Genomic DNA, 18,166 nt, shown 5'->3' on the forward strand with positions numbered 1-18,166 from the left:
AAATGGGGGTTCAATAGATACTGATCATGTTTACGTAAAACATGTCAAATCACTAGGAGTTTACTAAGTAATGAAAAAATATTAAGTAAGTGGGTTTTTTTCTCTTCTGCTTTGGAACTGGCTGGTCTTGGTAGTAGTGTCAGATCCATGCAAAGGGAGCAGGTCACATTTCCAGTGAGATGTAGCCAAATCTTCTCTCGTGCAGCGAGTACCAGCCTTACCTCACGGATGCCTTGGAGTCTAAAGTATTTTGTAAAGGGTATTCTAAAATATGGTATGCTAATATAGATAAAAGAAATGCGGTATTTGTAAGTAAATTTTTTCATCCCTTTCCTCTTTTTCTTCCTTTCTTTTTCCCCATTTCTTTCCTCCTTTATTTCATTGTAAAATTCACTCTTAGCTTTCAACACTTAGTCCATTCTTGTCTTTTTCCAGTTGCACAGCATAGGGAAGTATTACATAAATGGAAAATTTCAAAACTTTTATTCATGAATTTTTAAACAGAGTGAAGCCAGTCTATTTAAATCTGTGTATATAAATTAATTGTTTCCAGCAACATTAACTAGTAAAAAGGAATGATGAACTTCCAGGTCACAAAGTGAATTTAATGAGGTTGCATGTTTTGCTGTTGCAAGCTAGAAAATGCTTAATCTCTCTCTCACATTTCTCTTTCAGCGTATTTGGAAAGTGTCCTATTGCATTTATCCATATATACCATGTGACATTCTGTAAATGCCAGAATAGTTCTGTAATAATTTCTGTAGTTAATGACGTTGTGTATAAATGCAGACAGCAGGTTGAAGATTTTTTTAGCTTAATTGTTTGTTGTCATCTTTTTAGTTTCTGTTTGATTTTTTCCATCAGTCTCTAGTTTCAGGTCTTCATATACTAGTACTCTGGGAAAAATCAAATGATATCTTTTAATAAAGTTTTCTAAGCATTTTAATGTAAAATAAGAATGTACCATTTTATCTCGGGCACTTCCGTGGGCTCTTCCATTTTGGCTTCATATCACCTTTCAAAATGTCTTCCTCAGTTCAGTTGTAGATATGAATCAACTGAAACAATAGAGCTTTAATAACATCATAGTGTTTTTTCATTAATACATTATGAACATAGTGCAATTTGACTCCTTTCCAATAACACAGTTTTACAGTAAGACTGCCTGCTAATACTGATGCAACTCTTCCCTCGGTCTGTATGGGTAGTTTGATGGCAGAACTCAATGAAACAGCATAAAACGTCATAGGTAGTCACTGCTGATTGGAATTATGACCCTGCAGAGCAAGACTCAGAATCCTCAACTGCTAAATATTACATTATATTCAGTGGGTTTGTTGTATCTTTTTATTATCGCTATTCCTTTTCATTGGCCTTGTAATGTATTTAAAATACCTGTAAGTATAATTTTTGAGAAACAACCTAGTGAGAAACCTTGAAGATGAAGGGATACTGAGACACTGAGGTATAGACACTGAGGTATATTCAGGCATCTTATCTGCCTGAAGTGATGGCAGTAATTATTAGGCAGAAATTGATGGCGGTTGTCCTTTGTTCTCCTGTTCAGACAGGTCAGCTGGAGGGACGGATTAGGCTAAAATTTCACCTGAAGAACCTCAGTGTGGCAGCAGCTGCTGTATGAGGTGTTCCCCTTTTCCTGTCTTCCTCCTCTGGAGTATGGGAATTCCTCCTCCCTGTCTATGGGAAGTGTGGGGATAACCCCATCCGTCCCCACTCACACCTGGTCATACCCCTCTTTTCCCCCCAGCATGTGAAGAGGAGGAGTCCTACTTTCAGAAAATGAGGGGCTGTGGCTCACTTTCAACCCACCTTGTTGCCGTGGAGGATAGCAGCAGCAACACCGGTGGTGTTACCGGCCCTGCTTTGGGAAGAGAGAGGCACAGAGGTGGAAGCAGGGTTGGTGCAACGCAGCGGTGTGCAGAACTGTTTGTAATCAGGCACAGGACTTGTGTTGTCCTTACGGTGAGACCTTGGTAGCATGAGCACACCACCATTTTGGTACTGTTTCAATGTAAGACTCTTTCGCTGCCATGGGACTATTGCTCATACTTACTGGGTTAATATATAAACTGTAAGAGGAGATGCAATGTGTCTGCAAAAACCTTTGCACAATGATTGCTTTTGGTAACACGTAACACTGATTTTTCATGTAATAGATACAATCAGCAAAATGAAATCAAAACATCAGAGGAAGGCCAATGATTTACTCAAATTGTGAACAATTCCATTTGACTTGTACTATACAGGTGCCAAAAAATATCACCATGCCATTAAGTATTGCAGTAACAATAACATTTTAGGCAAGGCATGAGTGACATTTTGGAGAGCACTCCGAGGTGGCAGACAAGCAGTTACTTGTATGTATTGTTATCTGCCACTAATAATATACCACTCCTGAAAGAGGAATATTTGTTACCATAGCAATATATGTATGACAATTTTCTAAAACACCCTGCTAGCAAAGATGGTCACTGAGGACTGGCCAACTGCCACCTATGTGCCTTTAAAAATAGACTTTTCCAAATTAAATTAATATAATACAGCACATAGCAACCACGACAGTAGCTTTTCAGTTTTGAAAGCATCTTCTCAGTGCGGCTTTATTTTGCTTTTATCGCAGTTGCTCATGACGAGGCAGGAAAAGAGGAGAAAATTGTGTCGAAGGTAGACAGCTGAAAGCCAGCCATAAGTGAAGCTTGAGGAGAGAGGAAAACGGCGAGGGGGTTGCTTGCTTCAAAGAACAATGCACCCAGACATAAAGGTGGCTGTGGATAAAGGAGAGATGCTCCCCTTACCTGCATTGTCAGTACAATTAAAAAAAATAAATAGCAGCTCATAATGGATTTTCTTTTTGCTCAAGTCCAAACTATGACCTGCAGTTTAGCTCCACACTGAAAATGCCGGGAAGCCCTCACAGTCTGAGTGGCATCGCCCAGACGCATAGCCAAGCGAGAGCGCGAGGTAACACGTTTTACAAGGTGAAACCTTCTTTCTGACTTTTAACTCCCATCTCCTGCTTTTGTTAGTGAATTTTAAAGTTCTTTCCTGATTTTTGGGGGTCAATTCTGTGACACTTTCCCCTACTTTGGATGCTGGAGCCAAAGCTCAGTATCTTTCACTTAAGTCCTACCAGCTGAATCAGCAATAGTTAAACCAGGGAAACAGAACGTGTTTGCTAAATGCATCTGCATTTGTTCTCCTTCCCCTCAGGTTCAATACAGGCAACGGTTTGTCTTTCTCATCTGAAATAATAACCAATATCCATGTAAAGGGAGTGCAGAGTGCAATCTGGTTTGGCAACCTTGAAGTTGCATTAACGAGAATTTATATAATGATATATATAGTCACATATTATGATATACATGTATCATAGCTTCTTTGCACAAATCAGCTACAAATTGTAACAAAAATTCTGTGCATCAGCCTGTCACCAAGAATATCTACAGTGAGGATTCTTAAATTATGCCACAGAGCCTCCTCCCACATGTGGATTTTCAATAACAGAAAAAAAATGTTGTATCTCTCTTTTTTTCCAGAAATTCATGTTGAATTTTCAGTTACATTCAAGTTGCAGCAAACCTACTTCTTATTTTATGCACAAAAATGTTTCTCAAGAGTCAAAACTGTTATGCTTTCTGCTCTCAGGTTTCATTTGTGAGACAGCTATAACATTGCTGCTGGATATTATTTTTATTATTAGGGCAGAGGATCAAATAGAGATTGTCAACATTGTTACTAATCACAGCGGTGAGGGTATCATGAAGGAACATATTTAATCTCGGTAGAAGTAAATCTATAGTCATGTACTGTGTGCTGGGGCATGATGGTGATATTTGATTGTTGGGTAAGATTTACTATGTTAGAGCAAAATGATTCAGAAAGGCCTGAGTGTTTTACTTATTTTTACTTATTCTGAAAGTCTGTATAAAATATCTACATTAAACATACATAATAAGCAAGAAAGCAAATCCACTTTTGAAACTTTGCTGAACCAGAAATTATTTTGTATTGTTATCTTCCAGAACATTAATTAAATTCAGATGTTACAGATGAATTTCCAAGTAATTAGCACTGCAGTTTGGATGCTGCATAAGACTATTAAGCCTGTAAGGTGAGAAATTAATATAAAACAAGTTCAGAAATTCACATGAATAAAAATTATGAAAATTATTTTTTTTTCACTAATTTAAAATAATGCCTCTGTGCTGGGAAATGTTACAATATTTACTGTCTTCACAGGCAAAATGCTTCAAAATAAATTCCAAAATATTAAGCTGCTACAAATATGAAGAGGCATACATCTTTTCTGTGAGATTTATGCATGGTCTTAACACTTTTTTCATACTCAGTCTCTTGTATTTCTTGTGCCAGTCTCTGTACTTTGTCCTGTGTTTATTTACCTTCCATTTTTTTATCCATCTGTTTTTGTCTCACCACTTAGCTAATGCCTTATTACCTTTCCACATCCTAATGCGATGGGAGCGAATTAAAATCTCACACCAACACTGCATTTTTTTAGTGGAAATTGATACGAATCTCAGTGTGATCTTCCACCACCTGCCACTTCACAGCTGCCAGTCGTTGCATCTTGTTTATGGAAAGGGCTCAGACACCTGTTTATGAACAGTCCCTTCAACTACATTTGTTGACAGCGCACGCTCACAGCCCAGAAGGCCAATCATATCCTGGGCTGCGTCAAAAGCAGCGTGGCCAGCAGGTGGAGGGAGGTGACTCTGCCCCTCTACTCTACTCTGCTCTGGTGAGACCCCACCTGGAGTCCTGCGTCCAGCGCTGGAGCCCTCACAGGAAAGACATGGACCTGCTGGAGCAGGTCCAGAGAAGGGCCACCAAAATGATCAGAGGGATGGAACAGCTCTCCTGTGAGGACAGGCTGAGAGAGTTGGGGTTGTTCAGCCTGGAAAAGAGAAGGCTCCGGGGAGACCTTATTGCAGCCTTCCAGTACTTAAAACGGGCCTATAAAAAAGATGGAGACAGGCTTTTTAGCAGGACCTGTTGCGACAGGACAAGGGGTAATGGTTTTAAACCATTTCAACTAGCTAAAAGGAAGAAATTTTTCCTGATGAGGGAGGTGAAACACTGGCACAGGTTTCCCAGAGAGGTGGTAGGTGCCCCATCCCCAGAAACATTCTGGATCAGGTTGAACAGGGCTCTGAGCAACCTGATCTAGTTAAAGATGTCCCTGCTCATGACAGCGGGGTTGGACCTTTAAAGAAAAGCATGACTAAAATAGTCATATCTTCAAATAGAATTCATGCCTAGCTGGTGCAGGCAATTTCCAGTCAACTTGGTCTTCAGCAGTACGACTGTCATTAAACTTACTATGCTTGTAATCAAAGTCCACGTGTGATGGACTTTGATACTAGGACACTGTCTTCAACATAAATATTGAGTATGAATAATTTGCTAGATTTTTAAGGTCAGTGTTGTAATTTCACTGCATTAATTTAATTACACCAACTTAATCTCTTTAGACCTGTTTCTTATCTTGTTTTAGTCCCTATGACTGATGAAGCATAAGCGTGCTAGAACACTGAAAAAAGTAAGCCATATTCTGTAAGTGGAGGCAAATTCAATTTTTGGGAATCATTTGAAAATGAATGATGTGTGGATGTGTAAGAGTAACCCAGCCCTCTGATACCCTGCCATGCAATAGTGTTTACTGCATTTATCCTTATTATGTAGAAAATGGTTTACAGTCATGGAAAATGAAATAAATTTTTTAAGGTTATACATAAAAAATAACCTTTGTATTGTATGTTTCATCCAGCTGGGTATTATTTTTGCCACCTTGATTTTTTCCCTCTACTTTCTAAATTAACTTCCTAAATACTTTTTCTCTATTACATTTCTCCTTTAATTTGCTAGTATTATTGTTAAGTTACAAACCTTCTTTTGTTCAGAAAGGATTCAAAACAACCCACATGTTTCAAAGATAGAGTTTCTGTATAAAGTCCTGGTCCCCACAAAGGGAAATGCAGGGTAAAAATTCCTTGACAAAGGGTGCAGTTTCATGATCAGCTATTGCTGAAAGTGTCAATAACCACTCCTCCTCTATCACATACTACTCGGATCATTTTTTCCCCACCACTTTCAGTCCTTGAGAAGTTTGTAACTGGAAACTAACCACCCAAAATAGATCCATCTTCTGTGAACCAGATATCAGGCAAGCTGGTCTGACCAAGTACTTGTGTAGAGCACTTCATAGGGAGATCAAACAAGGAAAGGACTTGGAGCAGACCTCAATGTCAGCTAAGCTTATCATGAAACAATAGCATTATTGTTTTACTTCAATTACGTTCACAAACATGCAGGCAGCTTTTGGATTGCTTGGTCCTGTAAGCAATAAGAGTAGGATTTCTAAATAAGGTCCTGCAAAAAAAAAACCCAAAACCCCACAATTTTAACGTCCCCCAAGATGTTAAAGTGATTGATCAGGTAGGAAAAAAGTACTTAATGTAATGACAAAAATATTTGGATAGTAATTATACCTTTTAAAATGGGTAATCCCCTCAATTAAAATGTTCTTTAACAGAAAAAACCCACACCACTTTATACATGATATAAACATATTTGATTATCTATTTGACTCTCAACAATATGGGCATTATTTGCAATGAAGGCATCTAATTTTAAGCCACCAAATGCAGGCATGTAATGTTATGCTTTGACAACAAATTATGAGTTATAATTAACAGTTTTATTCTATCATTGCCTCATTTTATGAATGAATCTTTCCAGAAGCTAATTAAGGTCTTTTTATTCTGACATATATCTTCCTCTAGAATTACCATTGTTCATCATTTTTAAGACATTATAACCTTATTTGAGGGACATTTTATAGCAGTCAGACAAACAGTTATGGGAAAAAAGTTGTCTGGGTCTTCCTTGACAACAGTCTAGATTGAATCCAGGTATACCCTATGGTCTTCCTTGGTACCCCAGGAGATTTCAGATCATTATTCTATTACTTGCTCTGAAGCTAACATAAGGTAACGTAAGGACAGACTGGAGATATTGCAAATCCACAATGCACCCACTGGTGTCCTGCCAGGCGCAGGAAGGATTCCTGCCCCCACGGTTGAGCAGGCCGGGGGCATTTGCCCACTCTCGCGAGCCGCAGAGATGGCTCCAGGTGGAGGGAGAAGAGGGCTTGGGCATCTCCTGGCAGGCGTGAGCAGCCGGTGGGACGAGGAGGCAGGTTGTGCTCACGTGCTCAGGGAACAGCCGATCGCCAGCTCTGGGGTCAGGAAGGAATTTTCCCCCGGGGCACATTGGCCCTGCCCCCCGGGGGTTTTTTGCCTTCCTCTGCAGCACTGAGCACGGCCCCTTGCCAGGGCAGGCCTCCTCTGCTCCCTTGTAGCTAGGTTACTGCCTGCTGTTCACACACCACAAAGATGGCCCTTCGTGCCCTGCAGCTGGGGGGAGGAAGGCTTTTTTTCCCCCAAGGTGGGCTAGCAAGTGTCCCGAGGGGCTTTTTGCCGCCTTCTGCAGCACTGAGCACGGCCCCTTGCCAGGGCTCCTTTGGGCCATTTTGGCCAGGTGCCTGCTGCTCCTCGCTCCAGGTGTCACTCGTGCCCCACAGCCGGGGGGAAGAAGTTTTCCAGGCTCCCAGGGTGGACCCCGGGGGTTGCTTCTTGTCCTCTGAGGCACTGAGCACAGACCCTTTGCGGGGGGGTGGTGCGAGGGGGTGGTGGCAGAGAAAAATAAGAAAAATAAGCCCCAAAAAAGTCAGACAAAAGGAACTGCCAGGTATTTAAATCTCCTATCTAAACCAGCCTTTTCATTTTGGGTTTTGGTTTCTAGCTGTTGACTGGCTGAGGATGACTTAAGTGGTGGCAGCAGGAATCAGCAAAGCTTTTCCTGGAGACCCAGCAGCATGGCCCTTGTGCAGCGCTTCCAGAGACAACCCTGCTGCCCTGTGGCATCAGCACTGCCTCAGACAGATCTGTGGTGGTAGAGACGCAACTATGGCCTGCAAAACACTAGGCAAAGATCACACACTGTTTTCCATCAGATAAAGGACTCTGTGGAAAAGCCTACACTGACAAACATCTGAGCTTTACCAGTTGAGTCTACTGGCAAACTGGGAGAGGGAGATTATACAGTTGTAGTCTACCCCTGTAACTTTTCCCAGCTCCCCAGATGGACCAGATTATTATTAAAGGGATCTGTCCTCCTTCCCTTTGCCAATATAATTGTGTCCATTTAAGAACTTCTACCAACATAGCTCTCTTCATTAATGATGTGGGAGGTTGATTTGGTTTTTAGCATATTTCCAGCTGACAGCTAACCTAACAAAACATTTTAAGTACAGACCAAATCAAGACATTAGCTAAAGAACAACACATCAGCTTCACATAATTCAACTGTATTTGCATTCGCCCCCAAGCAAAACCACTTCATATGCATCTGCTGCTTAAATTTGCTAACGGTGCCCCCCTCACTGGTGAAACCTGGGTGCAATCAAGTTTGCAGCAGTTTCAAGGGGGAGGCAAGCTACAGGGTATCTAAACCTAAGAAAAATACACTTCTGTGATCATGTTAACTTGACAGAAGTAACAGTGACAGCGCAAAAGTGGTGACATGACTCAAGTGCAAGTTGGTGACATTTAGAAGGGAGTAGAGAGCTGCTCCACAGAAAACAGCTTGTGACAGGCTTGATTTCCCACATAACGTAACTGCAGCACCATCCACACAATGATGTGTACATCGCCGCTATTGATTATAGCATGAAAACACCCCGTAGTGAAGAGTCTTCCAAACAGCCAGGTCCTCAGAACTGGATTATCTGGGCTGAGGACTGCAGAAGCGCTCCTGTTCCCTCCGCAGATGCACTGAAGTGTTCGGATTCCCAGTGGTTTTGAGGTGTGAGAATAGGCTGAGACCAAAACTCAACGCAACGTGCCACTCTGCAGCGCGAGTGGTCCTGCCCGGAGCACCTGAGCACACTGCAGTGTGATTTTACTGCTGCCACGCATGTCTGAGCCGCGGAGGCGGAGAGGCTGCCGTGTCAAAAGGCATAGGGTGCTCCAGCTGACACTTCGGAAGGACTCAGAGAGGTAAACTGAGACGTCAAGTCTCACACAGAATATTCTGTTCATGTCAAATAATGAACCCATTAACACAGTTCACCAGAGGATGCTCATGGCTGAAAATTAATCTTTCACTCTAAGAATAGTCATTTCCTGGAATAACAGATAATGGCATCACGTGTATTCAAAATGCAGGAGTCACCAGCTGATGGTTCTGGATAGGTGATCTTTGCAGGATGAGCTGTTGCCTTAGAAGTAAAATAGCAGTAAAGAATGTTTTAGTAGAGAGTATTTGTTCTGCTATATCCAAAGTTATTGTTCCGATAAGTAACACACCAACAATATAAAAAAATGTTAAGATGTTACATACATTGAGTGTATATATAAAGCTGCATATATACCAAGCTTCATGTAATTTTATTGCAGTTTTTCATTAAGTACCTCAAAACAAGGATCATAACTGTTATTTCTGTGTAGACTTTTCCAAAATGGAAAGAAATGCACAATGAAATAATTCTAGAGTGATGCCACAGAAATATTTAAGTTACTGAGAAGATTTGCTGCAGGATCTAACAAAGAGGAGAAAAAATATCACAAAAAACCCCCTCAAGTGTCACAAAATTTCATTAGAATGGAAAAAGATGCTTGTTTACTGTTGAAATTTCTATATTTATTTGCTATGAACTGTTTGTACACAATAACTCCGAGACAGGCTGCCAGCCTGAGGTCCACCTGTGATTAAGCTGGTTGTTTCCACATGGAGTGACTCTCTTAAACTAAAAGATTCCAGGAAAGGAGAGGGTCTAACAAGCAGCTAGGAACTTGCTTTAATGTGCACTGAATCTAAGCATTAACTGATTTAACAACAGAGCAAAGGAATACTCCAACTATTATTCACTACCAGACTTTAGTGATACAAATCTTAATTTTCCTTTTTTAATTTTTTGTTTTGTGTTTTTAAATCATAATGAGAACTTTTTTACTCCAGGAAATAGCAGATATAATTATACTCCTATAATTATGCAAAACAATTCTCAGTGATGGGTAAGCTTACTCCAGAAGGGTAATGCCTTTTCCCATTTTAGCCTATTTTGCTTCAAAGACAATTCACTGCAGAAAATTCAGACACTGCTTTAAAATTTTTAACCACAGAATCATTAAGGTTGGAAAGGACCTTCAAGATCATCAAGCCCAACCATTAACCCAGCGCCACCATGTCCCCTAATCCATGTCCTGAAGTGCCACATCCACATATTTTTTGAACACTTCCAGAGATGGCGACTCCACCACCTCCCTGGGCAGCCTGTTCCAGTGCCTGAACACCCCCTCGGTGAAGAAATTTTTCCTAATATCCAATTTAAACCTCCCCTGGTGTAACTTGAGGCCATTTCCTCTCATCCTATCGCTGACAGGGAGAAGATACCAACAACCCTCATCGCCACAACCCCCTTTCAGGTAGTTGTAGAGAGCGATAAGGTCTCCCCTCAGCCTCCTCTTCTCCAGACTGAACAACCCCAGTTCCCTCAGCTGCTCCTCATAAGACTTATGCTCCAGACCCCTCACCAGCTTCATTGCCCTTCTCTGGACACGCTCCAGCACCTCAGCATCCTTCTTGTAGTGAGGGGCCCAAAACTGAACACAGGATTCAAGGTGCGGCCTCACCAGTGCCGAGTACAGGGGCACGATCACTTCCCTACTCCTGCTGGCCACGCTATTGCTGATACAGGCCAGGACGCTGTTGGCCTTCTTGGCCACCTGGGCACGCTGCCGGCTCATGTTCAGCCAGCTGTCAACCAGCACCCCCAGGTCCTTTTCCCCCATGCAGCTCTCCAGCCGCTCCTCCCCAAGCCTGTAGCGTTGCATGGGGTTGTTGTGGCCGAAGTGCAATCCTTACAAAGATTCCTCTGTATTTGTAAACGAGGATTATTTTTACAAATTAACCTATTATGTAACAACTTTGAATGATTGTTCTCCTTGTCCAGTGCAGGTGCAGGGCACGTATGCAGTACAGTGTGAATAGCCACGTACATCTGCTAAGCAAATTCAGATGTGCCTGCTCAGATGCATGTGTGACTACTGGTTCAATTACATGCTAATTAGAGGATGAAGCCAAATCAAACTGTTTGACCCCAGTTACGACTTTGCCAAACCCACTAACAGGCATTTCGCATATATGCTGCCAAAAAAAAAAAAAAAAATCCAGCTAGCCACTAGCAAACAGAGGACGAGCGGTCTGATTTTATTGGCCCTACGTTGCCGATTTTCCGAAGCCAGGAGGGCACCACGAGGGACGGGTCTCTCCTCTCAGCAGGCACCCGGCTCCCACACTCTTCTCTTGGCAGCAGCCAGCGTTGGGGAGAGGCCACGGAGAAGTGTGGGCCATCTCTCGGCCGAAGGCGGCAGCTCCCGCATCCCCGCAATGCCGCGAGTGTCGTGTGGCTGCCCCAGCGGGTGGGGGCACGGGGCCACCCGAGGGAGACAAGACACCGGCAACCCGGGGTCGGCTCCGGCGCTGCCTCTGTAGGTTTGCCGCGCACACAGGAGGCACAGACTCCTTCCTAGCAGGGGGTGGGATGTCCACACCCGGTCGTTTCATTTTGGGGGAGAAGCTCATGTACATCTGCAGAACTAGTTCTGTCAGTGCTAATGGAAAAATATATAATGACTATTTTGTTAATCAAACCTTCTCAATCTTTAGAAGTATGTAATGGGAAAAGCACTACCATGAAAATTAGCCAAAGGTCTAAATTAGCTATAGAAGGCCCCCAAAAAACCCACACATGCTGCTGGTAGAGTCTCTTTACTTTTTTTTTTTTTAAACATTCGAAGTAGCGTAGGCACTTTGGAGTTGCTGCTTTATTTCCTGCACCACCACCACAGTCCATTTGCAACATTTTCTTCCAGTTCAGCAGAGATCATACCAGCACTGGGCAGCATAGATTGGCCAAGAGCACAGGATGCATCAAACCAGTGATACCAACCTGCCTTTGCATCATACACCACAGGCTACAAACAGGAACAGGAGCAACAGCTGTATTGTCACTGATCAGTTTAACCACTCTTCTATTTCATGCTCTTAAATGCTTTACAATATCTCCCTAAAGGACTGAGATCTCTTCTGACTTTAGACATGTAAAAGTTGACATGTCTTTTCAACTTGTTTAGGAAGCAACAGACACTTCTCAGAAGCAATTTCTCCCACTTGTTCTCATACTGATCTCAGAATACCTCAGAACAGGCTGGGCAAAAATTCACTTTTCTATACTTTATGTACACAGCAAATGTTAAATTCAAGTGGACATATTTTCCTTCCTCACTTCAGAGAGGCCAAAAGTAATTTAACAACCCTTCAAACAAGGATCAAGTATATATGTTTTTCATATAAGGTACAGCTGTGCTCCACTGCATCCAGTACACCACTTCTGCTGCTGTTTTCAGTCTTTCCTACAAGATGTTGGGCAGGGGAGCCAGACATGCTAACTTCCTCTGTAATCACAATTGCTTTTATGCTCACCCGAGACCTCTTCACCAGCACACCTCCCTCTGATTACAGGACACAGTAGTGTTACAGCCACATCTGTGCCTGGACCCTGAATACACTCGAAAAGCACAACGTGCCACTCCATGCTGTTTAGTTCCTATGCCTGACTTTGAAATGCAAAACAGCAGCAAAGAAATATAACTAATGTGAGCCTTTTTGATTTTAAAAGGCTTTCGGTTTAAGAAAGGCTCCACCCCACAACAGGGAGTGCCCTACTACCAAAGCTCCAATACATCCGTCCCCTTAAGCTACTTTCACGTTTTTCTGCTGGTATATGTTGCATTTAATTCCACCTGCTGATTTCTGTACGGCCCCTCCAAGTAAGATGGGCAGACAACTGCATTAACCTTTACACAGCAGCCTGCTCAGTAACTATCAAGTTGAGATACTGTTGGACTTTGGAAAAGTCAGCTACTGCTCAAAGGTCTCCAACAACCTGGATCATCTCTTTGAAAGGGAGGAGGGAATTTTGTGCAGCATCTTGATGTATTGCCACTGAATGTTAATTTATTTTGTGACCTGTAAGGCATCTGGAAGCAGAATATGATTACTGAGATGAAGACACCCTAATGCAATAAATCCATCACTATTTGTTGCTGTGGTTATGGTTATCAAAGGCATAACCATAAACATTTGAAGGCATAAAACACATACCAGATTGGGGGGGGGGGGGAGGGGAGGAGGAGAGAGAAGGGAAGGTGGAGAAACTAATGATTGCCCTGTTATTTTCCTATCTTCTTCCACAAAAGAGTTCAAACTGGTTTGAAAATTAGTGTTATTAGACCCAACTTGAAAGGCAAAAAGCATCTTATCACTCAGAATTGTTATCAATGATAGAACAGAGAGACAGTATAGCAAAGCTCAACGAAGAGGAAAAAAAATAGTATCTTAAGAAAAAGAACACAGGAACTTTCATTCAATTTAAAGCTTATTCATATGCATAGAAGAGCAGATACACACTGGCCAAAATTGCCCTCATTTTTTAGTGCATAAAACTGCCTGGGAGGCTGCCCTGCAATCAGGCAATTATAACTGGTGACTTGAACCATGTTCAACACTGCAGAGTCAAGTTGGGTAGGTGGCCTCAGATCTCTTTTTTCCCACCTCTGCCAAACTATTACCAGAAAGGTGGACCCACTTGGCAGGTCAACAGCCCTGCTGAGCACCCACATCCACCACCTTCCCTCCAGGGTACCAGAAAGAGTCTAGTGATTCAACAGATGCCTCCAACCTCTGGGTAACACAAGGGTCAAATGTGCAAAATCCTGCTCAACACGCAGCCTTGACCAGGTCTGCAAGAGCAAGGAATGAATTTACCTGTGAACTCTGGAATCATCTGCTGTTTGGTGGGGAAGCACAAGTCCTTTTGTCAAGCAACAAGAGGAGGAAAGCGGTTGACTGAAGAAAAACCTCTGGTGTTCTGTGTTTCCTAAAACAGTATTTGTTTTTCCAGGTCATGACTGAGACTTGGCCTCTCTTCCCACACTCAGTCCCTCTAAAAAAATAAGTTAAAAAAGCCAGTCTCATACAGCAAGGGTCTTCTAACAATTTATGTTTATTTACATGTGCCAGGATAAGACAGATTGAGCAACAGGCTCATTTGCTGTCAAACTTTTCATGTGTTATTTCACAGTTAACATATACATCAAGCTTCTGTATACCTAGCTGCTTGACATAAGTGCCCAGAGATTTATTTTCCTGATGTTTTGGATTAGTGATACACAGTATAGGGTTCAGTATTTAAGATTTTTAGAGTCCTCATGAAACTGTTACTGGATTGAGGTCTGCCAAGAAAGGCAGTTCAGGTAACAGGTTCAGGTTGCTTCAGGTAACAGGAATTTCTCTCTGCCACATCTCACTCCCTGTGATCTGATAGGTGTTTGTAGGCACACTTACTAATGTGGGCACCACATATGTGGAAAAAAAGTTTGACTCTGGTCCTGAGCTGAGCACAGTGGCCGCTGGATGGAGATCAAAGAAAGAAAAGGCTACAGGTTGGGTGCAAGGACAAGGAAGGCAGGGAAAAGTACTCTTCAGGAACTTCAAAGGATAAGGGAATTCTTGTTTTGTTGGAATTATGCATTGTTTCTACTAGCAGACACTGTCATTTACCTACAGGGTCCTAGGGAAGTGACATTATGAAATCACCCCTATTGAGAGGTTTTTACCATGCACAGAAAATGAGGTATTTTGCAAAAAAAAAAAACAACAAAAAAACCTTACACATTTCTTTTGCCTATGACACCTCTGTAACAATGGCTGGCAGCATACTGTGTGCGCCGTACTCCTCCAGCAGCACTAACCTGTCCTTTCCTGGCAACCTCTGTACATACCCCAGCTGCTAACAGTCCTGGGGGCGACAAGAAGAGCAATGCAATTGAGCATCATTTGCTGCTTGGGTGTTCTTTTGAAGAGAGTGACTGGTTCTTTGAGTCACTGACATTTGTTACATTTTATTTTTTAAACATGGCTCAGTGAAACAAAAGAAACTGCTGAAGTAGAAAAAAAAGAAATCACATGCAGATTTCTTCCACATGGCTACTGATGGTTTCCAAACATCAAGTTTAAACATCTCCAATTTTGTTCTTAGAAGATTTATTTTGACAGCCAAAAAAGTTACTCCAACCTTTTAGATACTGTCCCCACAGTTTAAGTGCAAGATTTTATTCGTGTGCATCTTATTCACACACACAAACGAGGTTAGTGTCATTTCAGTCAATATCTGTCCTTCTCGAGATCATCACAAGATGAGGGTTGCTGTTTGTTTGTAATGCAGCACTCATTACACTTAAGAGCGCAGATGGGTCAGGCTAAACACTTTAGACCCTTGCCCAAACCAGAACCTATGTAGCAAGGTGGCCAGGTTGGCAGATGTCACAGGAGTACAGCATAATCCTGCTGCTAGTTCTGCCAGAATGATGGATTTCTAATACTTTCAAAAAAACCTACAAACAGCTGTGTATTTCAAACCCTTAAAGATTGTAACTCACTGCTGGTGTTGTTTCTATGGTAACAAGATAAAATAGTATTAAGAATATCATTTTAATGGCTAGATAACAGCAGCACTCCAGCTAATGTTCTATCCATGTCCCCATTAGCTAGAAATTGTGGTGTAGGAAAAGCTCATTCAAATTTGGGCAAACATTTGTAAATATCATTTTATCTTCAAATGATGGCAGAGATTATTAATGATCCAGTTTGCAGGGCTCCATCAGATGGTGAAGAATTTCTTGTTCTTCATTTGAAAATAGCAATTGATCCCACAGGCTATGTAACATTGCACTAGCTCTGTCTGGGATGGAGTGAATTTTCTTCATAGCAGTTTGTTTGGCGTCATGTTTTAGATGAGTGACCAAGACAACACTGATAACACACTAATGTTTCAGCTGTGGCTGAGCAGTGTTTGCACAGCATTGGGGCCTTCTCTGTTTCTCACCCTGCTCCCCCAGTGAACAGACTCAGGGTGCACAAGAGGTTGGGCAGGGACACAAGTGGGCGGATGACCTAAAGTGACCAAAGATATATTCTGTGCCATATAGCATCACGCTCAGCAATAAAAAAGGGAGAAGAGGGGATTTTAGGGGGATCAGCTGTCTTTTGCTCAGAAACTGGCTGAGCATTGGTCTCCCCATGGAAGGTGGCAAGTGATTGCCTTTGCCTCTTTTCTTTTGCTTGCTTTCTCTCTTCTTCTATTTCTCCTTCACTTATTAAACAATTTTTATCTTGATCCACAAGTTTTTTTTGTTTTACTCTTCCCTTGTGCCACTGGGGTGACCCAGTGGACGCGAGCAAGCAGCTGTGTGGTGCTTAGTTGCCTACTGAGGTTAACCCACAACAAACATGAAAAGCTAACAGTCAGAAAAGGTTAAAAAGTGTGACTCTCAATAATTTTTGCCTCCGTACTCCTAACACCCACCCCCACAAAGCTCCATGTTTATGTTTGAGATTCAGGCAGAAATCCCAATTCTCACAATACCCTGTGAGAATGATCCCTGCCTGGATTTTGAGGAGGTCCCCAAAGGTCTCCTCCAGTCATGGCATGGCTGACAGCAGCTTGGCTGGATCAAGAACCTCAACACCAGTGCTATGAGAAACAGTAAGCTGCACTTAGTGGCAGAGTAAGGCAAAACACTGGATGCAGAAAACGTTATTGTCAGTGCATTCTGAGGGGCAATACTCATGTTGGAGAGCCTGTATAGGTGCAGAGGACTCAAAAATGCTCATTCTCCTTGAGTACACAATCTAGAGTCATCTCTTTAGGCCCACAACCAGTACCCAGGGCCAACCAAGTTTTAGGACAGCCCAAATGTAACCCAATCACCTCAAGTCCCTGCACAGGCATGGCTCCTTGCTGAGTTCCTGCTATGTACATATGCCTGCAACACCCTAAACCATTTTTGATGAACAGGACAATTTTTCAGTCAGCAATAAGCTGCATGCAAAAAAGCCTATGTGAGCATTCAGAGGAATTACCCAGGGTTTTTGGGTTTTTGTTTTGTTTTTATTTTTGAGTGCCAAGCTTGACATCCAATAGGACATTGCACACTCCACTCCAACTAGAAACGGGGAAGCTGAGTCCAGACTGCCATATCAGAATGGCTGACTCAGCTCTACTGCAGACAGAGCCTGACTGTCACTTACATTGACCAGAGTTTCAAAAGTGCAGGAGACACAAACTCAAGCAAAAAAAAAGAAAAAAAAAAATCAGGATTCCACCCCAAGGTCCTCATTTAAAAGCACAAATGTCCAGAGTGCTCTTACACCATATATAGTGAAAACTGTGACTTACTTTTACAAATTGAAATGGTTTAGTGGCGCTAATGGTGCTCTTCTATTATAACATCTTTCCAAATTAACGTCATAATACAGATGTGAAAATACAGTTACAATCTACAGGAAGATATAAGTTATTCCTTCTCCTTCCCCCTTTATTTTTGTTTAAAACAAAGAGAAACTGTTTTTAAGAATCTCTGCCTTTCAGAACAAAAGACCTGCCAACCGTTGTTGACTGTTTTCCACTTCCTTTGGACCTCATTCGTCTAGAATTAGAAGTGATGTTTTTCTTGTTAACAGAGCACATTGTAAATGATTGAAAAAAATTTCCTAATTTCTGAATTGTTTTCCCTTGGTTCCTTACAGCCAAGAGAATCATACACAATTAATGTATCTGTAGGCCTAATGGCAAGTCTTCAGTTAGAAGACTGCAAATTCACCTTCACTCTCCCTCCACTACAACAACCCCCAAAAATCTGTACATGTGCTCACAAACACACACACACAAAATTTTCAAAAAACCCTACACAAGTGATGCATACAAAGTTAGTTTGCTACAAAATTCACTTGTTCAATACACAACTGCTATTGAGCTTGCTGGATAGACTCAATGTTTTAAGAGCAGATTATCTTGCTTTAACTTCACTGGAACCTTAATTAGTGCCTATTTTTTACAGTCTGAAGTGAAAGTTAGTTCTCAGTCCATGACCCTGGCAATAGATACCTACCTAACTCTGGAGACATCAGTCTCAAAATGCCAACCCCACTTAATTTATTA

This window comes from Phaethon aethereus, assembly GCF_964289735.1.
Source record: "Phaethon aethereus genome assembly, chromosome: 2".
In the NCBI taxonomy this organism is placed as follows: domain Eukaryota; kingdom Metazoa; phylum Chordata; class Aves; order Phaethontiformes; family Phaethontidae; genus Phaethon; species Phaethon aethereus.